This window comes from Musa acuminata, chromosome BXJ2-1 (assembly GCF_036884655.1).
Source record: "Musa acuminata AAA Group cultivar baxijiao chromosome BXJ2-1, Cavendish_Baxijiao_AAA, whole genome shotgun sequence".
NCBI lineage: Eukaryota > Viridiplantae > Streptophyta > Magnoliopsida > Zingiberales > Musaceae > Musa > Musa acuminata.
The window spans coordinates 28,197,861-28,222,589 of NC_088338.1; the positions used below are offsets into that span (position 1 = coordinate 28,197,861).

At 46.7% G+C, this 24,729-nt stretch overlaps 18 non-coding genes and 7 pseudogenes across 18 annotated transcripts; all 25 read left to right on the forward strand.

Annotated features, from left to right (window-relative positions):
- The first annotated feature begins 257 nt into the window (after positions 1-257).
- Positions 258-376, forward strand: LOC135600216 (5S ribosomal RNA). Its single transcript, XR_010482543.1, has one exon. It is a non-coding gene; the product is annotated as a 5S ribosomal RNA (ribosomal RNA).
- A 350-nt stretch (positions 377-726) lies between these two features.
- LOC135599525 (5S ribosomal RNA) lies at positions 727-845 on the forward strand. Its single transcript, XR_010481896.1, has one exon. It is a non-coding gene; the product is annotated as a 5S ribosomal RNA (ribosomal RNA).
- A 3,361-nt stretch (positions 846-4,206) lies between these two features.
- LOC135601097 (5S ribosomal RNA) lies at positions 4,207-4,325 on the forward strand. The gene has a single exon (XR_010483401.1). It is a non-coding gene; the product is annotated as a 5S ribosomal RNA (ribosomal RNA).
- Positions 4,326-4,675: 350 nt separating this feature from the next.
- On the forward strand, positions 4,676-4,794 carry LOC135602531 (5S ribosomal RNA). The gene has a single exon (XR_010483993.1). It is a non-coding gene; the product is annotated as a 5S ribosomal RNA (ribosomal RNA).
- Positions 4,795-5,144: 350 nt separating this feature from the next.
- Positions 5,145-5,263, forward strand: LOC135604302 (5S ribosomal RNA; annotated as a pseudogene).
- A 350-nt stretch (positions 5,264-5,613) lies between these two features.
- LOC135600217 (5S ribosomal RNA) lies at positions 5,614-5,732 on the forward strand. Its single transcript, XR_010482544.1, has one exon. It is a non-coding gene; the product is annotated as a 5S ribosomal RNA (ribosomal RNA).
- A 350-nt stretch (positions 5,733-6,082) lies between these two features.
- Positions 6,083-6,201, forward strand: LOC135602551 (5S ribosomal RNA; annotated as a pseudogene).
- A 350-nt stretch (positions 6,202-6,551) lies between these two features.
- LOC135602408 (5S ribosomal RNA) lies at positions 6,552-6,670 on the forward strand (annotated as a pseudogene).
- A 350-nt stretch (positions 6,671-7,020) lies between these two features.
- LOC135599699 (5S ribosomal RNA) lies at positions 7,021-7,139 on the forward strand. The gene has a single exon (XR_010482044.1). It is a non-coding gene; the product is annotated as a 5S ribosomal RNA (ribosomal RNA).
- A 10,217-nt stretch (positions 7,140-17,356) lies between these two features.
- LOC135600218 (5S ribosomal RNA) lies at positions 17,357-17,475 on the forward strand. The gene has a single exon (XR_010482545.1). It is a non-coding gene; the product is annotated as a 5S ribosomal RNA (ribosomal RNA).
- A 350-nt stretch (positions 17,476-17,825) lies between these two features.
- LOC135601303 (5S ribosomal RNA) lies at positions 17,826-17,944 on the forward strand. Its single transcript, XR_010483600.1, has one exon. It is a non-coding gene; the product is annotated as a 5S ribosomal RNA (ribosomal RNA).
- A 350-nt stretch (positions 17,945-18,294) lies between these two features.
- LOC135599700 (5S ribosomal RNA) lies at positions 18,295-18,413 on the forward strand. The gene has a single exon (XR_010482045.1). It is a non-coding gene; the product is annotated as a 5S ribosomal RNA (ribosomal RNA).
- Positions 18,414-18,763: 350 nt separating this feature from the next.
- LOC135599701 (5S ribosomal RNA) lies at positions 18,764-18,882 on the forward strand. Its single transcript, XR_010482046.1, has one exon. It is a non-coding gene; the product is annotated as a 5S ribosomal RNA (ribosomal RNA).
- A 350-nt stretch (positions 18,883-19,232) lies between these two features.
- LOC135600387 (5S ribosomal RNA) lies at positions 19,233-19,351 on the forward strand. Its single transcript, XR_010482710.1, has one exon. It is a non-coding gene; the product is annotated as a 5S ribosomal RNA (ribosomal RNA).
- Positions 19,352-19,701: 350 nt separating this feature from the next.
- LOC135600219 (5S ribosomal RNA) lies at positions 19,702-19,820 on the forward strand. Its single transcript, XR_010482546.1, has one exon. It is a non-coding gene; the product is annotated as a 5S ribosomal RNA (ribosomal RNA).
- A 350-nt stretch (positions 19,821-20,170) lies between these two features.
- Positions 20,171-20,288, forward strand: LOC135602521 (5S ribosomal RNA; annotated as a pseudogene).
- A 350-nt stretch (positions 20,289-20,638) lies between these two features.
- Positions 20,639-20,757, forward strand: LOC135601028 (5S ribosomal RNA). The gene has a single exon (XR_010483334.1). It is a non-coding gene; the product is annotated as a 5S ribosomal RNA (ribosomal RNA).
- A 350-nt stretch (positions 20,758-21,107) lies between these two features.
- Positions 21,108-21,226, forward strand: LOC135601158 (5S ribosomal RNA). The gene has a single exon (XR_010483460.1). It is a non-coding gene; the product is annotated as a 5S ribosomal RNA (ribosomal RNA).
- Positions 21,227-21,576: 350 nt separating this feature from the next.
- LOC135601065 (5S ribosomal RNA) lies at positions 21,577-21,695 on the forward strand. Its single transcript, XR_010483370.1, has one exon. It is a non-coding gene; the product is annotated as a 5S ribosomal RNA (ribosomal RNA).
- A 350-nt stretch (positions 21,696-22,045) lies between these two features.
- On the forward strand, positions 22,046-22,164 carry LOC135601066 (5S ribosomal RNA). The gene has a single exon (XR_010483371.1). It is a non-coding gene; the product is annotated as a 5S ribosomal RNA (ribosomal RNA).
- A 350-nt stretch (positions 22,165-22,514) lies between these two features.
- LOC135601754 (5S ribosomal RNA) lies at positions 22,515-22,633 on the forward strand (annotated as a pseudogene).
- Positions 22,634-22,983: 350 nt separating this feature from the next.
- On the forward strand, positions 22,984-23,102 carry LOC135599703 (5S ribosomal RNA). Its single transcript, XR_010482048.1, has one exon. It is a non-coding gene; the product is annotated as a 5S ribosomal RNA (ribosomal RNA).
- A 350-nt stretch (positions 23,103-23,452) lies between these two features.
- On the forward strand, positions 23,453-23,571 carry LOC135601978 (5S ribosomal RNA; annotated as a pseudogene).
- A 350-nt stretch (positions 23,572-23,921) lies between these two features.
- LOC135601755 (5S ribosomal RNA) lies at positions 23,922-24,040 on the forward strand (annotated as a pseudogene).
- A 350-nt stretch (positions 24,041-24,390) lies between these two features.
- On the forward strand, positions 24,391-24,508 carry LOC135600888 (5S ribosomal RNA). The gene has a single exon (XR_010483199.1). It is a non-coding gene; the product is annotated as a 5S ribosomal RNA (ribosomal RNA).
- Positions 24,509-24,729: the final 221 nt, after the last annotated feature.

Genomic DNA, 24,729 nt, shown 5'->3' on the forward strand with positions numbered 1-24,729 from the left:
TCGAGGGGCTCGGAGAGAGCTTTCCGGATTGGGGTCGCAATAGCGATTCCGAGTTCGTTCTAGAAAGTGCCGATGGTTTCTGCACGTGCTTGCCGTGACCGATACGTAGTCGTCGGGCTAGGGCTCGGAGAGAGCTTGCAATAGGGATTTCGAGACCGTTCGAGAAAGCGCCGACGGTTTCGTGACGGGCAAGTGGCTCCGGACGTTGATGCACCGGCTACGACGTGCACATAGGCGAGGGACGAAGCACGCGAAACGGGTGCGATAATGCCAGCACTAAATCCCCGGATCCCATCAAAACTCCGAAGTTAAGCGTGCTTGGGCCAGAGTAGTACAAGGATGGGTGACCCCCTGGGAAGTCCTCGTGTTGCACTCCTTTTTGCATCCCGAGATACGAAACATCTCCCGTAGAGCTCCGAGACGATTGTTTTGGGGCTGGAAATTTGCTGTGACCGCTACGCAGTCAGTATCGAGGGGCTCGAAGAGAGCTTTCCGGATTGGGGTCGCAATAGCGATTCCGAGTTCGTTCTAGAAAGTGCCGATGGTTTCTGCACGCGCTTGCCGTGACAGATACGCAGTCGTCGGGCTAGGGCTCGGAGAGAGCTTGCAATAGGGATTTCGAGACCGTTCGAGAAAGCGCCGACGGTTTCGTGACGGGCAAGAGTCTCCGGACGTTGATGCGCCGGCTGCGACGTGCACATAGGCGAGGGACGAAGCACGCGAAACGGGTGCGATAATGCCAGCACTAAATCCCCGGATCCCATCAAAACTCCGAAGTTAAGCGTGCTTGGGCCAGAGTAGTACTAGGATGGGTGACCTCCTGGGAAGGCCTCGTGTTGCACTCCTTTTTGCATCCCGAGATACGAAACATCTCCCGTAGAGCTCCGAGACGATTGTTTTGGGGCTGGAAATTTGCTATGACCGCTACGCAGTCAGTTTCGAGGGGCTCGGATAGAGCTTTCCGGATTGGGGTCGCAATAGTGATTCCGAGTTCGTTCTAGAAAGTGCCGATGGTTTCTGCACGTGCTTGCCGTGACCGATACGCAGTCGTCGGGCTAGGGCTCGGAGAGAGCTTGCAATAGGGATTTCGAGACCGTTCGAGAAAGCGCCGACGGTTTCTTGACGGGCAAGAAGCTCCGGACGTTGATGCGCCGGCTGCGACGTGCACATAGGCGAGGGACGAAGCACGCGAAACGGGTGCGATAATGCCAGCACTAATGTAACACCCCTCATTTCCGAATGTTCGTATAAATTTTTGGTGATAATGTAAGCATCTATTTTAATTGACAAAAGAAATAGAGTATGAATTAGAGGTAACCTATTTGTAAGATTTGGGAGATCTGTTCAAAAAAAAAAAAAAAAAAAAAAGGAAGAATCTGAGGACCTATATGTAAACCCTAAGGACCTAATCGTGAATATGATAAAAACGAGGACTAAACTGCAAAATGCACCAAATGACAAATTCCACCGCTTTAGCCTCTCTGCCTTCGTTGTTAAGGAAGCAGAGGAGGCAGCTCGTGGATGATCAGGGAAAGAAAAGAAGAAGAAGAAGAAGAAGAAGGAGAAGAGAAAGAAAATTTGGGGCTTTTAGGGTTTTTGCTTTAATCTTGTTACTTCGGGTCAAAATTTGCAAAGGCAAGTGTTCTAACCCCATCCTACATAAGTATTTGACTCTGTTTTTATGTTGATTCAAAATAAATTGGAAGATTTTTATTTAGAAACTGATATGTTTCTCTTTGGACATAGAACTATGGATTCTGAAAGTTTTCGGTAAACTGACCCCTAAGCACTGTTTCAGCCCTAAGTTTTAGTACAGAAAGAGAATTCAGGCAGGAACTATTTTTGTTTGAAATTAGACTCGTATGCCTTTCTTTTGACACTGATTTTGTAGATTTCGGACACCGAATACTTACCCAAAAATTTGTTTCAAAAGAGCCTATAGACGCTGTAAAACAGAGTTCAAGATTTCTGACCCTTCAATACTAAAACGCCTATAACTCCCTGTTGAAAATTCTGATTTGTACCAAACTGATTTTAATTGAAACTAGACTTGAAATTATCTCTTTTGACATATAGTTTGAAAATTTTGGAGTTCAATTGCTCACCCTATCGTCTGTTGAATCCGATCCTATAAAGTCTGCAAACCAGTGATTGTGATTTTGACCTTATGTTACCAAATCAGAGGTAACTCTGTGTTGGGAGCCCTGTTTCATATGAAATCTGTTCCATCCGAATATAGATTGATATATGGTTCAACCATAGCCTTCTTATGGGTATTGGAGCATAATTGATATTCCGAAATATTTGCTTGATGTGCCACTGGAATTCTGTCCGAAATCGAGCCTTGGTCGATTTCGCGTATTCTGTTTCATTCCTTTGGATATTGAATTCATCTAACCTTCCTATTTTGAATTGAGCTCAGTATGAATGCTTTGAATCCCTGTATACTCTTGCCTTCTTTTCATTCCAAAACTGAATACATTTGTGAGAGATTGTTGCTTGCATCGTATTGTCTCGTAAAGGCACATGTACGTTTTGTTGTTCCGCGTGTGCTTCCGTATTATGCTACTTATTGTTTAAACTGCCCTCTTGTATTCTGGTGTTGTGGGATAATGTGAACCTTTGCCAGAAATGGTAAAGGGAGTTATGCATAGAGCCTGCGATGCTCTGCCGGCCCCCTCTGACTTCACCTAGACGTGGGTGGATGGAGCTCCCAGACGTGGGAGACTTCTGTCTGGTGGTCATTCAGAAATGGATGAATCACATTCTGTCTGTGATCCCACTACACCCTCTATATGTTTGATATGACATCCAGAGTTTTGGTGAGTTATTTCTGTTCATGCTCTGGATAAGTATGATATGATTGCAACGTCAAGGACGACGTTTGAGCTTCTGTACGACATATGAGTTTGATATGCTCTGAAATGCTTCATTCATTGTTGATTTTGCTTCGAAATGTTCCATATGTCGTTGATGTGTTTTGGAACATTTTATATGCCATTGATAAGCTCCGATATGTTTCCCTTGTTTCTGATATGCTCCAATTACTCTATGCCCCATCTGTCAGGAACCAAATATGTATGATTAAAAGGATAATTGTGATTCTGCTCCTAATGATTTTATGTCTACAAAATCGTATATTCTGCTTTGTGTTTTGAAACTGTATCTCTTTGGAAATTGTACTATTTTGATATGGATATGTTAGTCACTTGCTGAGCTCTTTATGCTCACCCCGTTTGTTGATAAATTTTTCAGGATAGCGTATCGCTTGCTTTAATGTTAAGAATGGGCTGAGGCAGTGGAAAGTTTAGAAGACGTTGGGCAGAACTTTTGTTAGCATATATGTAGTTGTGTATAAGCTACCTTGCATCTAATGAAATGTGACTATGAATCTAAACCTGTGGATTTTGTGTAAGTTAAAGGATCCCTCATGTATAGGGTTTTGGAATGTTAAATTAAATTTGTGTAATGATACGAACTTATGGTAAATCGATGATTGTGGTGACTGCATGGATTTCCCCACTTGTGGATTTATATTGTGGTTTTTATTTTGATGAGTCGAGTTCAGATTGTATGAATTATCGAGTGATGTGTGCTATGTTTATGAATTGCACAGGGTTATGAATTGGTAGATTATAGAAGTGAAATTTTTGATCTGAATGTTTTCTTAGTGACCTCAAATGTGTGTTTGGATCCTGGGTTAGTTATGATGAAAAATTTTTAATATCATGGATATATTTTTTTGGGGCGTGACAACTAAATCCCCGGATCCCATCAAAACTCCGAAGTTAAGCGTGCTTGGGCCAGAGTAGTACAAGGATGGGTGACCCCTTGGGAAGTCCTCGTGTTGCACTCCTTTTTGCATCCCGGGATACGAAACATCTCCCGTAGAGCTCCGAGACGATTGTTTTGGGGCTGGAAATTTGCTATGACCGCTACCAAGTCAGTTTCGAGGGGCTCAGAGAGAGCTTTCCGGATTGGGGTCGCAATAGCGATTCCGAGTTTGTTCTAGAAAGTGCCGATGGTTTCTGCACGCGCTTGCCGTGACCGATACGCAGTCGTCGGGCTAGGGCTCGGAGAGAGCTTGCAACAGGGATTTCGAGACCGTTCGAGAAAGCGCCGACGGTTTCGTGACGGGCAAGAGGCTCCGGACGTTGATGCGCCGGCTGCGACGTGCACATAGGCGAGGGACGAAGCACGCGAAACGGGTGCGATAATGCCAGCACTAAATCCCCGGATCCCATCAAAACTCCGAAGTTAAGCGTGCTTGGGCCAGAGTAGTACAAGGATGGGTGACCCCCTGGGAAGTCCTCGTGTGGCACTCCTTTTTGCATCCCGAGATACGAAACATCTCCCGTAGAGCTCCGAGATGTTTGTTTTGGGGCTGGAAATTTGCTGTGACCGCTACGCAGTCAGTATCGAGGGGCTCGGAGAGAGCTTTCCGGATTGGGGTCGCAATAGCGATTCCGAGTTCGTTCTAGAAAGTGCCGATGGTTTCTGCACGCGCTTGCCGTGACAGATACGCAATCGTCGGGCTAGGGCTCGGAGAGAGCTTGCAATAGGGATTTCGAGACCGTTCGAGAAAGCGCCGACGGTTTCGTGACGGGCAAGAGTCTCCGGACGTTGATGCGCCGGCTGCGACGTGCACATAGGCGAGGGACGAAGCACGCGAAACGGGTGCGATAATGCCAGCACTAAATCCCCGGATCCCATCAAAACTCCGAAGTTAAGCGTGCTTGGGCCAGAGTAGTACTAGGATGGGTGACCTCCTGGGAAGTCCTCGTGTTGCACTCCTTTTTGCATCCCGAGATACGAAACATCTCCCGTAGAGCTCCGAGACGATTGTTTTGGGGCTGGAAATTTGCTGTGACCGCTACGCAGTCAGTATCGAGGGGCTCGGAGAGAGCTTTCCGGATTAGGGTCGCAATAGCGATTCCGAGTTCGTTCTAGAAAGTGCCGATGGTTTCTGCACGCGCTTGCCGTGACCGATACGCAGTCGTCGGGCTAGGGCTCGGAGAGAGCTTGCAATAGGTATTTCGAGACCGTTCGAGAAAGCGCCGACGGTTTCGTGACGGGCAAGAGGCTCCGGACGTTGATGCGCCGGCTGCGACGTGCACATAGGCGAGGGATGAAGCACGCGAAACGGGTGCGATAATGCCAGCACTAAATCCGTGGATCCCATCAAAACTCCGAAGTTAAGCGTGCTTAGGCCAGAGTAGTACAAGGATGGGAGACCCCTTGGGAAGTCCTCATGTTGCACTCCTTTTTGCATCCCGGGATTCGAAACATTTCCCGTAGAGCTCCGAGACGATTGTTTTGGGGCTGGAAATTTGCTATGACCGCTACGCAGTCAGTTTCGAGGGGCTCGGAGAGAGATTTCCGGATTGGGGTCGCAATAGCGATTCCGAGTTCGTTCTAGAAAGTGCCGATGGTTTCTGCACGCGCTTGCCGTGACCGATACGCAGTCGTCGGGCTAGGGCTCGGAGAGAGGTTGCAATAGGGATTTCGAAACCGTTCGAGAAAGCGCCGACGGTTTCGTGACGGGCAAGAGGCTCCGGACGTTGATGCGACGGCTGCGACGTGCACATAGGCGAGGGACGAAGCACGCGAAACGGGTGCGATAATGCCAGCACTAAATCCCCGGATCCCATCAAAACTCCGAAGTTAAGCGTGCTTGGGCCAGAGTAGTACAAGGATGGGTGACCCCCTGGGAAGTCCTCGTGTTGCACTCCTTTTTGCATCCCGAGATACGAAACATCTCCCGTAGAGCTCCGAGACGATTGTTTTGGGGCTGGAAATTTGCTATGACCGCTACGTAGTCAGTTTCGAGGGGCTCGGAGAGAGCTTTCCGGATTGGGGTCGCAATAGCGATTCCGAGTTCGTTCTAGAAAGTGCCGATGGTTTCTGCACGCGCTTGCCGTGACCGATACGCAGTCGTCGGGCTAGGGCTCGGAGAGAGCTTGCAATAGGGATTTCGAGACCGTTCGAGAAAGCGCCGATGGTTTCGTGACGGGCAAGAGGCTCCGGACGTTGATGCACCGGCTGCGACGTGCACATAGGCGAGGGACGAAGCACGCGAAACGGGTGCGATAATGCCAGCACTAAATCCCCGGATCCCATCAAAACTCCGAAGTTAAGCGTGCTTGGGCCAGAGTAGTATAAGGATGGGTGACCCCTTGGGAAGTCCTCATGTTGCACTCCTTTTTGCATCCCGGGATACGAAACATCTCCCGTAGAGCTCCGAGACGATTGTTTTGGGGCTGGAAATTTGCTATGACCGCTACGCAGTCAGTTTCGAGGGGCTCGGAGAGAGCTTTCCGGATTGGGGTCGCAATAGCGATTCCGAGTTCGTTCTAGAATGTGCCGATGGTTTCTGCACGCGCTTGCCGTGACCGATACGCAGTCGTCGGGCTAGGGCTCGGAGAGAGCTTGCAATAGGGATTTCGAAACCGTTCGAGAAAGCGCCGACGTTTTCGTGACGGGCAAGAGGCTCCGGACGTTGATGCGCCGGCTGCGACGTGCACATAGGCGAGGGACGAAGCACGCGAAACGGGTGCGATAATGCCAGCACTAAATCCCCGGATCCCATCAAAACTCCGAAGTTAAGCGTGCTTGGGCCAGAGTAGTACAAGGATGGGTGTTTCCCTGGGAAGTCCTCGTGTTGCACTCCTTTTTGCATCCCGAGATACGAAACATCTCCCGTAGAGCTCCGAGACGATTGTTTTGGGGCTGGAAATTTGCTATGACCGCTACGCAGTCAGTTTCGAGGGGCTCGGAGAGAGCTTTCCGGATTGGGGTCGCAATAGCGATTCCGAGTTCGTTCTAGAAAGTGCCGATGGTTTCTGCACGCGCTTGCCGTGACCTATACGCAATCGTCGGGCTAGGGCTCGGAGAGAGCTTGCAATAGGGATTTCGAGACCGTTCGAGAAAGCACCGACGGTATCGTGACGGGCAAGAGGCTCCGGACGTTGATGCGCCGGCTGCGATGTGCACATAGGCGAGGGACGAGGCACGCGAAACGGGTGTGATAATGCCAGCACTAAATCCCCGGATCCCATCAAAACTCCGAAGTTAAGCGTGCTTGGGCCAGAGTAGTACTAGGATGGGTGACCCCCTGGGAAGTCCTCGTGTTGCACTCCTTTTTGCATCCCGAGATACGAAACATCTCCCGTAGAGCTCCGAGACGATTGTTTTGGGGCTGGAAATTTGCTATGACCTCTACGCAGTCAGTTTCGAGGGGCTCGTAGAGAGATTTCCGGATTGGGGTCGCAATAGCGATTCCGAGTTCGTTCTAGAAAGTGCCGATGGTTTCTGCACGTGCTTGCCGTGACCGATACGCAGTCGTCGGGCTAGGGCTCGGAGAGAGGTTGCAATAGGGATTTCGAAACCGTTCGAGAAAGCGCCGACGGTTTCGTGACGGGCAAGAGGCTCCGGACGTTGATGCGACGGCTGCGACGTGCACATATGTAACACCCCTCATTTCCGAATGTTCGTATAAATTTTTGGTGATAATGTAAGCATCTATTTTAATTGACAAAAGAAATAGAGTATGAATTAGAGGTAACCTATTTGTAAGATTTGGGAGATCTGTTCAAAAAAAAAAAGAAAAAAGAATCTGAGGACCTATATGTAAACCCTAAGGACCTAATCGTGAATATGATAAAAACAAGGACTAAACTGCAAAATGCACCAAATGACAAATTCCACCGCTTAAGCCTCTCTGCCTTCGTTGTTAAGGAAGCAGAGGAGGCAGCTCGTGGGTGATCAGGGAAAGAAAGAAAGAAAGAAAGAAGAAGAAGAAGAAGAAGAAGAAGAAGAAGAAGAGGAAGAAGAGAAAGAAAATTGGGGCTTTTAGGGTTTTTGCTTTAATCTTGTTACTTCGGGTCAAAATTTACAAAGGCAAGTGTTCTAACCCCATCCTACAGCAGTATTTGACTCTGTTTTTATGTTGATTCAAAATAAATTGGAAGATTTTTATTTAGAAACTGATATGTTTCTCTTTGGACATAGAACTATGGATTCTGAAAGTTTTCGGTAAACTGACCCCTAAGCACTGTTTCAGCCCTAAGTTTTAGTACAGAATGAGAATTCAGGCAGGAACTATTTTTATTTGAAATTAGACTCGTATGTCTTTCTTTTGACACCGATTTTGTAGATTTTGGACACCGAATACTTACCCAAAAATTTGTTTCAAAAGAGCCTATAGACGCTGTAAAACAGAGTTCAAGATTTCTGACCTTTCGATACTAAAACGCCTATAACTCCCTGTTGAAAATTCTGATTTGTACCAAACTGATTTTATTTGAAACTAGACTTGATATTCTCTCTTTTGACATATAGTTTGAAAATTTTGGAGTTCAATTGCTCACCCTATCGTCTGTTGAATCCGATCCTATAAAGTCTGCAAACCAGAGATTGTGATTTTGACCTTATGTTACCAAATCAGAGGTAACTCTGTGTTGGGAGCCCTGTTTCATATGAAATCTGTTCCATCCGAATATAGACTGATATATGGTTCAACCATAGCCTTCTTATGGGTATTGGAGCATATTTGTTATTCTGAAATATTTGTTTGGTGGGCCACTGGAATTCTGTCCGAAATCGAGCTTTGGTCGATTTCGCGTATTCTGTTCCATTTCCTTTGGATACTTGAATTCGCCTAACCTTCTTATTGGAATTGAGCTGGTTATGATTGCTTGGAATCCCTGTACACTCTTGCTTTCAATTCTTTCCCTAAAATGAATACTTTTGTGAGAGATTTGTTCCTTGCATCACATTGTTTTTGAAAAGGCACATGTACGTTTGGTTGTTCCGCGTGTGCTTCCGTTATATGCTGCATTTTGTTGAAACCGCCTTCTTGTACTCTGGTGTGTGGGATTGTCTAGACCTTTGCCAGAAATGGTAAAGGGTATGCGCTGATTTGCCCGCTATGTGGGGTCCCGCTATGTGGGATATTCTGGTATGCGCTTATTTGCCCGCTATGTGGGGTCCCGCTATGTGGGATATTGCTTAGAGCCTGCGATGCTCTGCCGGCCCCCTTTGACTTCACCTAGACATGGGTGGATGGAGCTCCCAGACGTGGGAGACTTTTGTCAGGTGGTCATTCAGAAATGGATGAATCACATTCTGACTGAGATCCCACTACACCCTCTATATGTTTGATATGACATCCAGAGTCTTGGTGAGTTATTTCTGTTCCTGCTCTGGATAAATATGATATGATTGCAACGTCAAGGACGACGTTTGAGCTTCTGTACGACATATGAGTTTGATATGCTCTGAAATGCTTCATTCACTGTTGAGTTTGCTTCGTAATGTTCCATATGTCGTTGTTGTGTTTTGGAACATTTTATATGCCATTGATAAGCTCCAATATGTTTCCTTTGTTACTGATATGCTCCAATTACTCTATGCCCCATCTGTCAGGAACCAAATATGTATGATTAAAAGGACAATTGTGATTCTGCTCCTAATGATGTTATGTCTACGAAATCGTATATTCAGCTTTGTGTTTTGAAACTGTATCTCTTTAGAAATTGTACTATTTTGATATGGATATGTTAGTCACTTGCTGAGCTCTTTATGCTCACCCCGTTTGTTGATAAATTTTTCAGGATAGCGTATCGCTTGCTTAAATGTTAAGAATGGGCTGAGGCAGTGGAAAGTTTAGAAGACGTTGGGCAGAACTTTTGTTAGCATATATGTAGTTGTGTATAAGCTACCTTGCATCTAATGAAATGTGACTATGAATCTAAACCTGTGGATTTTGTGTAAGTTAAAGGATCCCTCATGTATAGGGTTTTGGAATGTTAAATTAAATTTGTGTAATGATATGAACTTATGGTAAATCGATGATTTTGGTGACTGCATAGATTTCCCCACTTGTGGATTTATATTGTGGTTTTTATTTTGATGAGTCGAGTTCAGACTGTATGAATTATCGAGTGATGTGTGCTATGTTTATGAATTGCACAGGGTTATGAATTGGTAGATTATAGAAGTGAAATTTTTGATCTGAATGTTTTCTTAGTGACCTCAAATGTGTGTTTGGATCCTGGGTTAGTTGTGTTGGAAAAAATTTTTAATATTGTCGATATTTTGTCGGGTCGTGATAGAGGTGGTATCAGAGCATGATTTGAGAATCACTAAGAATATTATGTTTTTTTTTAGGTTTATTGACTATCATTTAGAGATTGATCAAAGAAAATGTTCTTTTGATGTTTTAGGAAGCAAGGATGACGAGATCATCTGGTTCTCCTGTTGCATCTACTACTGATCAATTGAGTGGTATTATGCGGACTTTGGAGACTATGGCACAAGTGATGCAACAACAACAACAACCTGTCCAACAAGGAAGTAATGATGGAATAGAGACATCAAACCGGACGGGGTTGGGAATTGGACAGTTTAAGAAGCTTAGTCCTCCCAGTTTCAGTGGTGAATCTGATCCAATGGTGGCGGAACGATGGATGATGCAGATAGAGAAAATATTTGATGCCTTAAGTTACTCTGATGAACGAAAGGTTTTTCTTGCCACCTTTATGCTGGAAGGAGAAGCTGAACACTGGTGGAGAATGATTAAGAGGATGTCTGAAATCAAACATGAGCCAATGACATGGAAGTTATTCCAAGAAAAGTTTTACGACAAATATTTTTCAGATTGCATGAGAGAGCAAAAAGAATTGGAGTTCTTGAATCTTATCCAGGGAAGTATGACGGTTACAAAGTATGAATCTAAATTTACTGAGCTCTCTAGGTTTGCCACACATATGACTGATGATGAATCTAGAAAGGCAAGAAGGTTTGAAAGGGGATTACGGCCGGCAATAAGAAGCCGAATGTCAGCTTTAAAATTACAAACATATGCTGATACGGTAGAAAGAGCTTTGAAAATTGAAAGAGACATGGAGGAAATTCAAGAAATCATTGGCAAGAACCAAAGGGACAAATTTACTAGCAAAAGCAGGAGGGAAAATGAATATGAAGATAGTAACAAGAGGTTTAAGACATCTGGATTTGAGAAAAGGAAACCATGGGGGAGGACTCAGTTATGTGCAAAATGCGGATTAAATCATGAGACAGGCCGGTGTTTTCGGGTGACTGGAGCATGTTTTGGTTGTGGAAAGCTAGATCATCAATTAAGAGATTGCCCACTGAACAGGAAAAAAGAGCCACTGTCTCCTAGACCCTCAGCCCATGCTAGAGTGTACGCTATCACTGAACAAGATTCTAGAGCTTCTAAATCAGTGGTGGAAGGTATTCTTCATGTTTCTAAAAGAAATGCAAAAGTTTTGTTTGATCCCGGCTCCAACTTATCATTTGTTTCAAAATACTTTGCTTGTCACTTGGATATTCCACCTAAACCCCTGGATTATATGTTATATGTAACAACTGCTGTTGGAGATTCATTGGCAACAAACTTGGTCTACCCATCTTGTTTGATCTCTATAGGAGACCACGAATTCCTTGCTGATTTGATTCTCCTAGAGATCCAGGGTTTTGATATTATACTTGGCATGGATTGGTTATCTTCTCATCACGCTAGTATTGATTGTTACAAAAAAATAATTACTTTCTGCATACCAGATCAGCCTATATTTTTCTTTGAGGGCATTAAGCATAATTTGCCTCCTTGCTTAATATCCGCACTTCAAGCTTATCATCTTATGCAAAAAGGTTGTTTTTGTTATATGGTGTGTGTAAAGGAGCATTCAAATCAGGAAACCCACTTAGATGAAATTTCAGTGGTCAAAGAGTTTCCTGATGTATTTCCTGATGACTTGCCTGGTTTACCTCTAGATAGAGAGGGTGAATTTGCTATTGATCTAGTCCCCAGTACAACCCCAATATCTAAGCCTCCCTACAGAATGGCACCACTTGAGTTAGAAGAATTAAAGAAGCAAATACAAGAATTATTAGATAAGGGTTTCATACGACCCAGTGTATCCCCATGGGGTGCTCCGGTACTATTAGTGAAGAAGAAGGATGGAACATTGAGGCTTTGTATTGATTATAGACAGTTGAATCAGGTGACCATCAAAAACAAGTATCCCATACCTAGAATTGATGATTTGTTTGATCAACTGCAGGGTGCACAAGTATTCTCTAAGATTGACCTGAGGTCAGGTTACTATCAGTTGAAGATCAAGGAGGAGGATATTTCAAAAACAGCTTTCAGAACTCGATATGGTCATTATGAATTCTTGGTGATGCCATTTGGTTTGACTAATGCCCCTGCAGCTTTTATGGAACTAATGAATAGGATATTTCAACCGCTCTTGGATATCTGTGTAATTGTATTTATTGATGACATATTGGTGTATTCAAAGAGTAATCAGGAGCATGAGGAACACTTGAGAGATGTGTTGTCCATACTAAGAGAAAAGAAGTTGTATGCGAAGTTCAGCAAATGTGAATTTTGGTTGAATGAAGTTGCTTTCTTAGGCCATGTGATTTCAGGGAAGGGCATATCTGTTGATCCAAGGAAAATAGAAGCTGTAGTTGAATGGGAAGTACCAACAAATGTAACAGAGGTTAGAAGTTTCTTGGGCATGGCAGGTTATTACAGGAGATTTGTGGAGGGATTTTCTCGAATTGCTCAACCTCTCACCAAACTCACTAAGAAGAATATGAAATTTGTATGGGGTGATGATTGTGAGCAAAGCTTTCAAGAGTTAAAAAGAAGATTGACTAGTGCCCCTATTCTCACTATTCCAAGTGGTAGTGAGGGATTTGTAGTTTATACTGATGCTTCAAGAAAGGGCCTAGGATGTGTTTTGATGCAGGAAGGGAGAGTAATTGCTTATGCTTCTAGGCAACTTAAAGGTTATGAATTGAATTATCCAACTCATGATTTGGAATTGGCAGCAATTATTTTTGCTCTAAAGATTTGGAGACATTATTTGTATGGTCGACAGTTTGAAATTTTCACTGATCACAAGAGTTTAAAATATATTTTCACCCAGAAGGAGTTGAACATGAGGCAGCGAAGATGGATAGAACTTCTGAAGGATTATGATTGTGCCATCCGTTATCACCCAGGCAAGGCCAATGTTGTAGCTGATGCACTTAGTAGGAAATCTACAAGTTTTATGGCTAGTCTGGTCGTAAAGCAATGGAAGCTAATAGAAGAAAATTTTGATTTGAAAGCTTTGAGGAAAGAGCAAGACTCGATGATTCTGATGGCCTCCATTCAAGTGCAGTCTGATCTTATGCAACAAATTAAGGAAGGACAATTACGAGATCCACATTTAATCTACTTGAGGAGTGAAGTAGAAAAGGGATTGAAGCCACAATTTCAAATTTCAAAGGATGGCCTATTGAGATTTGGGGAGAGAGTATGTGTACCAAATGAACTAGTTATCAAGAATCAAATCCTAACTGAAAGTCATACTTCAAAGTACACCCTACACCCTGGGAGCACTAAGATGTATAGAGATCTTCGAAGTCATTATTGGTGGAAAGGCATGAAGAAAGAAATTGCAATGTATGTTTCTAAATGTTTGACTTGTCAGCAAATCAAAGAAGAACACCAAAGACCTGGAGGGTTGTTGCAACCTTTAGTTATTCCTGAATGGAAATGGGAATGTATTACTATGGATTTTGTTTCAGGACTACCCAGAACCTCGAGGAAGCATGATGCTATTTGGGTTATCATTGATAGGTTAACAAAATCTGCGCATTTCCTACCGATTAATATGACTTATTCACTTGATAGACTTGCAGATTTATATGTTAATGAAGTAGTAAGACTTCATGGTATTCCAAAGGAGATTATCTCTGATAGAGACTCCAGATTTCTCTCTAGATTCTGGAGAAAATTGCAGGAGTCGATGGGCACTAAAGTCAAGTTTAGTACTGCATATCATCCTCAGACTGATGGTCAGTCAGAAAGAACAATTCAAACACTTGAGGATTTGCTTAGAGCCTATGTTATGGATTGGAAAGGTGAATGGGATAAGGATATTTCACTTGTTGAGTTCACGTATAACAATAGTTATCATTCAAGTATTCAGATGGCTCCTTATGAAGCTTTATATGGGCGAAAGTGCATAACACCTATATGTTGGGAGGAAGTTGGGGACAGAAAGTTGTTAGCACCGGACAAGGTACAAGAAACTACCGAGAAAATTCAAGTAATAAGGAAAAGGTTAAAAACTGCTCAGAGTCGTCAAAAGAGTTATGCTGACAATAGAAGACGAGATATTGAGTTTGAAATCGAAGATTTTGTATTCTTAAAAGTCTCCCCTTCCAAAGGCATTATGAGGTTTGGGAAGAAAGGAAAATTAAGCCTAAGATTTATTGGACCTTTTGAGGTTCTTGAGAGGGTTGGTTCTGTCGCTTACAGGATTGCCTTGCCACCAGCATTGAGCCATGTCCATGATATATTTCATGTCTCGATAATTAGAAAGTATATGTATGACCCTTCTCACATCATTAAGTATGAGCTGGTGGAGATCGATAAAGATTTATCCTATATGGAAGAGCCTATTCAGATTATTGATAAGAAAGAAAAAGTCCTAAGGAATCGGGTCATCCCACTGGTTCAAGTAAATTGGAGACATCATTCTCGAGAAGAGACAACTTGGGAGCTAGAAGAGGAAATGAAAAAGGTGTATCCTCGTCTTTTCATCAAATAGAGGTACGATAAATTTAGAGGACTAAATTTTTCTTTTAAGGGGGGGAGAGTGTAACACCCCTCATTTCCGAATGTTCGTATAAATTTTTGGTGATAATGTAAGCATCTATTTTAATTGACAAAAGAAATAGAGTATGAATTAGAGGTAACCTATTTGTAAGATTTGGGAGATCTGTTCAAAAAAAAAAAGAAAAAAGAATCTGAGGACCTATATGTAAACCCTAAGGACCTAATCGTGAATATGATAAAAACAAGGACTAAACTGCAAAATGCACCAAATGACAAATTCCACCGCTTAAGCCTCTCTGCCTTCGTTGTTAAGGAAGCAGAGGAGGCAGCTCGTGGGTGATCAGGGAAAGAAAGAAAGAAAGAAGAAGAAGAAGAAGAAGAAGAAGAAGAGGAAGAAGAGAAAGAAAATTGGGGCTTTTAGGGTTTTTGCTTTAATCTTGTTACTTCGGGTCAAAATTTGCAAAGGCAAGTGTTCTAACCCCATCCTACAGCAGTATTTGACTCTGTTTTTATGTTGATTCAAAATAAATTGGAAGATTTTTATTTAGAAACTGATATGTTTCTCTTTGGACATAGAACTATGGATTCTGAAAGTTTTCGGTAAACTGACCCCTAAGCACTGTTTCAGCCCTAAGTTTTAGTACAGAATGAGAATTCAGGCAGGAACTATTTTTGTTTGAAATTAGACTCGTATGTCTTTCTTTTGACACCGATTTTGTAGATTTTGGACACCGAATACTTACCCAAAAATTTGTTTCAAAAGAGCCTATAGACGCTGTAAAACAGAGTTCAAGATTTCTGACCTTTCGATACTAAAACGCCTATAACTCCCTGTTGAAAATTCTGATTTGTACCAAACTGATTTTATTTGAAACTAGACTTGATATTCTCTCTTTTGACATATAGTTTGAAAATTTTGGAGTTCAATTGCTCACCCTATCGTCTGTTGAATCCGATCCTATAAAGTCTGCAAACCAGAGATTGTGATTTTGACCTTATGTTACCAAATCAGAGGTAACTCTGTGTTGGGAGCCCTGTTTCATATGAAATCTGTTCCATCCGAATATAGACTGATATATGGTTCAACCATAGCCTTCTTATGGGTATTGGAGCATATTTGTTATTCTGAAATATTTGTTTGGTGGGCCACTGGAATTCTGTCCGAAATCGAGCTTTGGTCGATTTCGCGTATTCTGTTCCATTTCCTTTGGATACTTGAATTCGCCTAACCTTCTTATTGGAATTGAGCTGGTTATGATTGCTTGGAATCCTTGTACACTCTTGCTTTCAATTCTTTCCCTAAAATGAATACTTTTGTGAGAGATTTGTTCCTTGCATCACATTGTTTTTGAAAAGGCACATGTACGTTTGGTTGTTCCGCGTGTGCTTCCGTTATATGCTGCATTTTGTTGAAACCGCCTTCTTGTACTCTGGTGTGTGGGATTGTCTGGACCTTTGCCAGAAATGGTAAAGGGTATGCGCTGATTTGCCCGCTATGTGGGGTCCCGCTATGTGGGATATTCTGGTATGCGCTTATTTGCCCGCTATGTGGGGTCCCGCTATGTGGGATATTGCTTAGAGCCTGCGATGCTCTGCCGGCCCCCTTTGACTTCACCTAGACGTGGGTGGATGGAGCTCCCAGACGTGGGAGACTTTTGTCAGGTGGTCATTCAGAAATGGATGAATCACATTCTGACTGAGATCCCACTACACCCTCTATATGTTTGATATGACATCCAGAGTCTTGGTGAGTTATTTCTGTTCCTGCTCTGGATAAATATGATATGATTGCAACGTCAAGGACGACGTTTGAGCTTCTGTACGACATATGAGTTTGATATGCTCTGAAATGCTTCATTCACTGTTGAGTTTGCTTCGTAATGTTCCATATGTCGTTGTTGTGTTTTGGAACATTTTATATGCCATTGATAAACTCCAATATGTTTCCTTTGTTTCTGATATGCTCCAATTACTCTATGCCCCATCTGTCAGGAACCAAATATGTATGATTAAAAGGACAATTGTGATTCTGCTCCTAATGATGTTATGTCTACGAAATCGTATATTCAGCTTTGTGTTTTGAAACTGTATCTCTTTGGAAATTGTACTATTTTGATATGGATATGTTAGTCACTTGCTGAGCTCTTTATGCTCACCCCGTTTGTTGATAAATTTTTCAGGATAGCGTATCGCTTGCTTAAATGTTAAGAATGGGCTGAGGCAGTGGAAAGTTTAGAAGACGTTGGGCAGAACTTTTGTTAGCATATATGTAGTTGTGTATAAGCTACCTTGCATCTAATGAAATGTGACTATGAATCTAAACCTGTGGATTTTGTGTAAGTTAAAGGATCCCTCATGTATAGGGTTTTGGAATGTTAAATTAAATTTGTGTAATGATATGAACTTATGGTAAATCGATGATTTTGGTGACTGCATAGATTTCCCCACTTGTGGATTTATATTGTGGTTTTTATTTTGATGAGTCGAGTTCAGATTGTATGAATTATCGAGTGATGTGTGCTATGTTTATGAATTGCACAGGGTTATGAATTGGTAGATTATAGAAGTGAAATTTTTGATCTGAATGTTTTCTTAGTGACCTCAAATGTGTGTTTGGATCCTGGGTTAGTTGTGTTGGAAAAAATTTTTAATATTGTCGATATTTTGTCGGGTCGTGACAACATAGGCGAGGGATGAAGCACGCGAAACGGGTGCGATAATGCCAGCACTAAATCCCCGGATCCCATCAAAACTCCGAAGTTAAGCGTGCTTGGGCCAGAGTAGTACAAGGATGGGTGACCCCCTGGGAAGTCCTCGTGTTGCACTCCTTTTTGCATCCCGAGATACGAAACATCTCCCGTAGAGCTCCGAGACGATTGTTTTGGGGCTGGAAATTTGCTATGACCGCTACGCAGTCAGTTTCGAGGGGCTCGGAGAGAGCTTTCCGGATTGGGGTCGCAATAGCGATTCCGAGTTCGTTCTAGAAAGTGCCGATGGTTTCTGCACGCGCTTGCCGTGACCGATACGCAGTCGTCGGGCTAGGGCTCCGAGAGAGCTTGCAATAGGGATTTCGAGACCGTTCGAGAAAGCGCCGATGGTTTCGTGACGGGCAAGAGGCTCCGGACGTTGATGCACCGGCTGCGACGTGCACATAGGCGAGGGACGAAGCACGCGAAACGGGTGCGATAATGCCAGCACTAAATCCCCGGATCCCATCAAAACTCCGAAGTTAAGCGTGCTTGGACAAGAGTAGTACAAGGATGGTTGACCCCTTGGGAAGTCCTCGTGTTGCACTCCTTTTTGCATCCCGGGATACGAAACATCTCCCGTAGAGCTCCGAGACGATTGTTTTGGGGCTGGAAATTTGCTATGACCGCTACGCAGTCAGTTTCGAAGGGCTCGGAGAGAGCTTTCCGGATTGGGGTCGCAATAGCGATTCCGAGTTCGTTCTAGAAAGTGCCGATGGTTTCTGCACGCGCTTGCCGTGACCGATACGCAATCGTCGGGCTAGGGCTCGGAGAGAGCTTGCAATAGGGATTTCGAGACCGTTCGAGAAAGCGCCGACGGTATCGTGACGGGCAAGAGGCTCCGGACGTTGATGCGCCGGCTGCGATGTGCACATAGGCGAGGGACGAAGCACGCGAAACGGGTGTGATAATGCCAGCACTAAATCCCCGGATCCCATCAAAACTCCGAAGTTAAGCGTGCTTGGGCCAGAGTAGTACTAGGATGGGTGACCCCCTGGGAAGTCCTCGTGTTGCACTCCTTTTTGCATCCCGAGATACGAAACATCTCCCGTAGAGCTCCGAGACGATTGTTTTGGGGCTGGAAATTTGCTATGACCGCTACGTAGTCAGTTTCGAGGGGCTCGGAGAGAGCTTTCCGGATTGGGGTCGCAATAGCGATTCCGAGTTCGTTCTAGAAAGTGCCGATGGTTTCTGCACGCGCTTGCCGTGACCGATACGCAATCGTCGGGCTAGGGCTCGGAGAGAGCTTGCAATAGGGATTTCGAGACCGTTCGAGAAAGCGCCGACGGTATCGTGACGGGCAAGAGGCTCCGGACGTTGATGCGCCGGCTGCGATGTGCACATAGGCGAGGGACGAAGCACGCGAAACGGGTGTGATAATGCCAGCACTAAATCCCCGGATCCCATCAAAACTCCGAAGTTAAGCGTGCTTGGGCCAGAGTAGTACTAGGATGGGTGACCCCCTGGGAAGTCCTCGTGTTGCACTCCTTTTTGCATCCCGAGATACGAAACATCTCCCGTAGAGCTCCGAGACGATTGTTTTGGGGCTGGAAATTTGCTGTGACCGCTACGCAGTCAGTATCGAGGGGCTCGGAGAGAGCTTTCCGGATTGGGGTCGCAATAGCGATTCCGAGTTCGTTCTAGAAAGTGCCGATGGTTTCTGCACGCGCTTGCCGTGACCGATACGCAGTCGTCGGGCTAGGGCTCGGAGAGAGCTTGCAATAGGTATTTCGAGACCGTTCGAGAAAGCGCCGACGGTTTCGTGACGGGCAAGAGGCTCCGGACGTTGATGCGCCGGCTGCGACGTGCACATAGGCGAGGGACGAAGCACGCGAAACGGGTGCGATAATGCCAGCACTAAATCCCCGGATCCCATCAAAACTCCGAAGTTAAGCGTGCTTGGGCCAGAGTAGTACAAGGATGGGTGACCCCTTGGGAAGTCCTCGTGTTGCACTCCTTTTTGCATCCCGGGATACGAAACATTTCCCGTAGAGCTCCGAGACGATTGTTTTGGGGCTGGAAATTTGCTATGACCGCTACGCAGTCAGTTTCGAGGGGCTCGGAGAGAGCTTTCCGGATTGGGGTCGCAATAGCGATTCCGAGTTCGTTCTAGAAAGTGCCGATGGTTTCTGCACGCGCTTGCCGTGACCGATACGCAGTCGTCGGGCTAGGGCTCGGAGAGAGCTTGCAATAGGGATTTCGAAACCGTTCGAGAAAGCGTCGACGGTTTCGTGACGGGCAAGAGGCTTCGGACGTTGATGAGCCGGCTGCGACGTGCACATAGGCGAGGGACGAAGCACGCGAAATGGGTGCGATAATGCCAGCACTAAATCCCCGGATCCCATCAAAACTCCGAAGTTAAGCGTGCTTGGGCCAGAGTAGTACAAGGATGGGTGACCCCCTGGGAAGTCCTCGTGTTGCACTCCTTTTTGCATCCCGGGATACGAAACATCTCCCGTAGAGCTCCAAGACGATTATTTTGGGGCTGGAAATTTGCTATGACCGCTACGCAGTCAGTATCGAGGGGCTCGGAGAGAGCTTTCCGGATTGGGGTCGCAATAGCGATTCCGAGTTCGTTCTAGAAAGTGCCGATGGTTTCTGCACGCGCTTGCCGTGACCGATACGTAGTCGTCGGGCTAGGGCTCGGAGAGAGCTTGCAATAGGGATTTCGAGACCGTTCGAGAAAGCGCCGACGGTTTCGTGACGGGCAAGAGTCTCCGGACGTTGATGCGCCGGCTGCGACGTGCACATAGGCGAGGGACGAAGCACGCGAAACGGGTGCGATAATGCCAGCACTAAATCCCCGGATCCCATCAAAATCCGAAGTTAAGCGTGCTTGGGCCAGAGTAGTACTAGGATGAGTGACCCCCTGGGAAGTCCTCGTGTTGCACTCCTTTTTGCATCACGAGATACGAAACATCTCCCGTAGAGCTCCGAGACGATTGTTTTGGGGCTGGAAATTTGCTGCGACCGCTACGCAGTCAGTATCGAGGGGCTCGGAGAGAGCTTTCCGGATTGGGGTCGCAATAGCGATTCCGAGTTCGTTCTAGAAAGTGCCGATGGTTTCTGCACACGCTTGCTGTGACCGATACGCAGTCGTCGGGCTAGGGCTCGGAGAGAGCTTGCAATAGGTATTTCGAGACCGTTCGAGAAAGCGCCGACGGTTTCGTGACGGGCAAGAGGCTCCGGACGTTGATGCGCCGGCTGCGACGTGCACATAGGCGAGGGATGAAGCACGCGAAACGGATGCGATAATGCCAGCACTAAATCCCCGGATCCCATCAAAACTCCGAAGTTAAGCGTGCTTGGGCCAGAGTAGTACAAGGATGGGTGACCCCTTGGGAAGTCCTCGTGTTGCACTCCTTTTTGCATCCCGGGATACGAAACATTTCCCGTAGATCTCCGAGACGATTGTTTTGGGGCTGGAAATTTGCTATGACCGCTACGCAGTCAGTTTCGAGGGGCTCGGAGATAGCTTTCCGGATTGGGGTCGCAATAGCGATTCCGAGTTCGTTCTAGAAAGTGCCGATGGTTTCTGCACGCGCTTGCCGTGACCGATACGCAGTTGTCGGGCTAGGGCTCGGAGAGAGCTTGCAATAGGGATTTCGAAACCGTTCGAGAAAGCGCCGACGGTTTCGTGACGGGCAAGAGGCTCCAGACGTTGATGCGACGGCTGCGACGTGCACATAGGCGAGGGAGGAAGCACGCGAAACGGGTGCGATAATGCCAGCACTAAATCCACGGATCCCATCAAAACTCCGAAGTTAAGCGTGCTTGGGCCAGAGTAGTACAAGGATGGGTGACCCCCTGGGAAGTCCTCGTGTTGCACTCCTTTTTGCATCCCGAGATACGAAACATCTCCCGTAGAGCTCCGAGACGATTGTTTTGGGGCTGCAAATTTGCTATGACCGCTACGCAGTCAGTTTCGAGGGGCTCAGAGAGAGCTTTCCGGATTGGGGTTGCAATAGCGATTCCGAGTTCGTTCTAGTAAGTGCCGATGGTTTCTGCACGCGCTTGCCGTGACCGATACGCAGTCGTCGGGCTAGGGCTTGGAGAGAGCTTGCAATAGGGATTTCGAGACCGTTCGAGAAAGCGCCGATGGTTTCGTGATGGGCAAGAGGCTCCGGACGTTGATGCACCTGCTGCGACGTGCACATAGGCGAGGGACGAAGCACGCGAAACGGGTGCGATAATGCCAGCACTAAATCCCCGGATCACATCAAAACTCCGAAGTTAAGCGTGCTTGGGCCAGAGTAGTACAAGGATGGGTGACCCCTTGGGAAGTCCTCGTGTTGCACTCCTTTTTGCATCCCGGGATACGAAACATCTCCCGTAGAGCTCCGAGACGATTGTTTTGGGGCTGGAAATTTGCTATGACCGCTACGCAGTCAGTTTCGAGGGGCTCGGAGAGAGCTTTCCGGATTGGGGTCGCAATAGCGATTCCGAGTTCGTTCTAGAAAGTGCCGATGGTTTCTGCACGCGCTTGCCGTGACCGATACGCAGTCGTCGGGCTAGGGCTCGGAGAGAGCTTGCAATAGGGATTTCGAAACCGTTCGAGAAAGCGCCGACGGTTTCGTGACGGGCAAGAGGCTTCGGACGTTGATGCGCCGACTGCGACGTGCACATAGGCGAGGGACGAAGCACGCGAAACGGGTGCGATAATGCCAGCACTAAATCCCCGGATCACATCAAAACTCCGAAGTTAAGCGTGCTTGGGCCAGAGTAGTACAAGGATGGGTGACCCCTTGGGAAGTCCTCGTGTTGCACTCCTTTTTGCATCCCGGGATACGAAACATCTCCCGTAGAGCTCCGAGACGATTGTTTTGGGGCTGGAAATTTGCTATGACCGCTACGCAGTCAGTTTCGAAGGGCTCGGAGAGAGCTTTCCGGATTGGGGTCGCAATAGCGATTCCGAGTTCGTTCTAGAAAGTGCCGATGGTTTCTGCACGCGCTTGCCGTGACCGATACGCAGTCGTCGGGCTAGGGCTCGGAGAGAGCTTGCAATAGGGATTTCGAAACCGTTCGAGAAAGCGCCGACGGTTTCGTGACGGGCAAGAGGCTCCGGACGTTGATGCGCCGGCTGTGACGTGCACATAGGCGAGGGACGAAGCACGCGAAACGGGTGCGATAATGCCAGCACTAAATCCCCGGATCCCATCAAAACTCCGAAGTTAAGCATGCTTGGGCCAGAGTAGTACAAGGATGGGTGTCCCCCTGGGAAGTCCTCGTGTTGCACTCCTTTTTGCATCCCGAGATACGAAACATCTCCCGTAGAGCTCCGAGACGATTGTTTTGGGGCTGGAAATTTGCTATGACCGCTACGAAGTCATTTTCGAGGGGCTCGGAGAGAGCTTTCCGGATTGGGGTCGCAATAGCGATTCCGAGTTCGTTCTAGAAAGTGCCGATGGTTTCTGCACGCGCTTGCCGTGACCGATACGCAATCGTCGGGCTAGGGCTCGGAGAGAGCTTGCAATAGGGATTTCGAGACCGTTCGAGAAAGCGCCGACGGTATCGTGACGGGCAAGAGGCTCCGGACGTTGATGCGCCGGCTGCGATGTGCACATAGGTGAGGGACGAAGCACGCGAAACGGGTGTGATAATGCCAGCACTAAATCCCCGGATCCCATCAAAACTCCGAAGTTAAGCGTGCTTGGGCCAGAGTAGTACTAGGATGGGTGACCCCCTGGGAAGTCCTCGTGTTGCACTCCTTTTTGCATCCCGAGATACGAAACATCTCCCGTAGAGCTCCGAGACGATTGTTTTGGGGCTGGAAATTTGCTGTGACCGCTACGCAGTCAGTATCGAGGGGCTCGGAGAGAGCTTTCTGGATTGGGGTCGCAATAGCGATTCCGAGTTCGTTCTAGAAAGTGCCGATGGTTTCTGCACGCGCTTGCCGTGACCGATACGCAGTCGTCGGGCTAGGGCTCGGAGAGAGCTTGCAATAGGTATTTCGAGACCGTTCGAGAAAGCGCCGACGGTTTCGTGACGGGCAAGAGGCTCCGGACGTTGATGCGCCGGCTGCGACGTGCATATAGGCGAGGGACGAAGCACGCGAAACGGGTGCGATAATGCCAGCACTAAATCCCCGGATCCCATTAAAACTCCGAAGTTAAGCGTGCTTGGGCCAGAGTAGTACAAGGATGGGTGACCCCTTGGGAAGTCCTCATGTTGCACTCCTTTTTGCATCCCGGGATACGAAACATTTCCCGTAGAGCTCCGAGACGATTGTTTTGGGGCTGGAAATTTGCTATGACCGCTACGCAGTCATTTTCGAGGGGCTCGGAGAGAGCTTTCCGGATTGGGGTCGCAATAGCGATTCCGAGTTCGTTCTAGAAAGTGCCGATGGTTTCTGCACGCGCTTGCCGTGACCGATACGCAGTCGTGGGGCTAGGGCTCGGAGAGAGCTTGCAATAGGGATTTTGAAACCGTTCGAGAAAGCGCCGACGGTTTCGTGACGGGCAAGAGGCTTCGGACGTTGATGCGCCGGCTGCGACGTGCACATAGGCGAGGGACGAAGCACGCGAAACGGGTGCGATAATGCCAGCACTAAATCCCCGGATCCCATCAAAACTCCGAAGTTAAGCATGCTTGGGCCAGAGTAGTACAAGGATGGGTGTCCCCCTGGGAAGTCCTCGTGTTGCACTCCTTTTTGCATCCCGAGATACGAAACATCTCCCGTAGAGCTCCGAGACGATTGTTTTGGGGCTGGAAATTTGCTATGACCGCTACGCAGTCAGTTTCGAGGGGCTCGGAGAGAGCTTTCCGGATTGGGGTCGCAATAGCGATTCCGAGTTCGTTCTAGAAAGTGCCGATGGTTTCTGCACGCGCTTGCCGTGGCCGATACGCAGTCGTCGGGCTAGGGCTCGGAGAGAGCTTGCAATAGGGATTTCGAGACCGTTCGAGAAAGCGCTGACGGTTTCGTGACGGGCAAGAGGCTCCGGACGTTGATGCACCGGCTGCGACGTGCACATAGGCGAGGGACGAAGCACGCGAAACGGGTGCGATAATGCCAGTACTAAATCCCCGGATCCCATCAAAACTCCGAAGTTAAGCGTGCTTGGGCCAGAGTAGTACTAGGATGGGTGACCCCTGGGAAGTCCTCGTGTTGCACTCCTTTTTGCATCCCGAGATACGAAACATCTCCCGTAGAGCTCCGAGACGATTGTTTTGGGGCTGGAAATTTGCTGTGACCGCTACGCAGTCAGTATCGAGGGGCTCGGAGAGAGCTTTCCGGATTGGGGTCGCAATAGCGATTCCGAGTTCGTTCTAGAAAGTGCCGATGGTTTCTGCACGCGCTTGCCGTGACCGATACGCAGTCGTCGGGCTAGGGCTCGG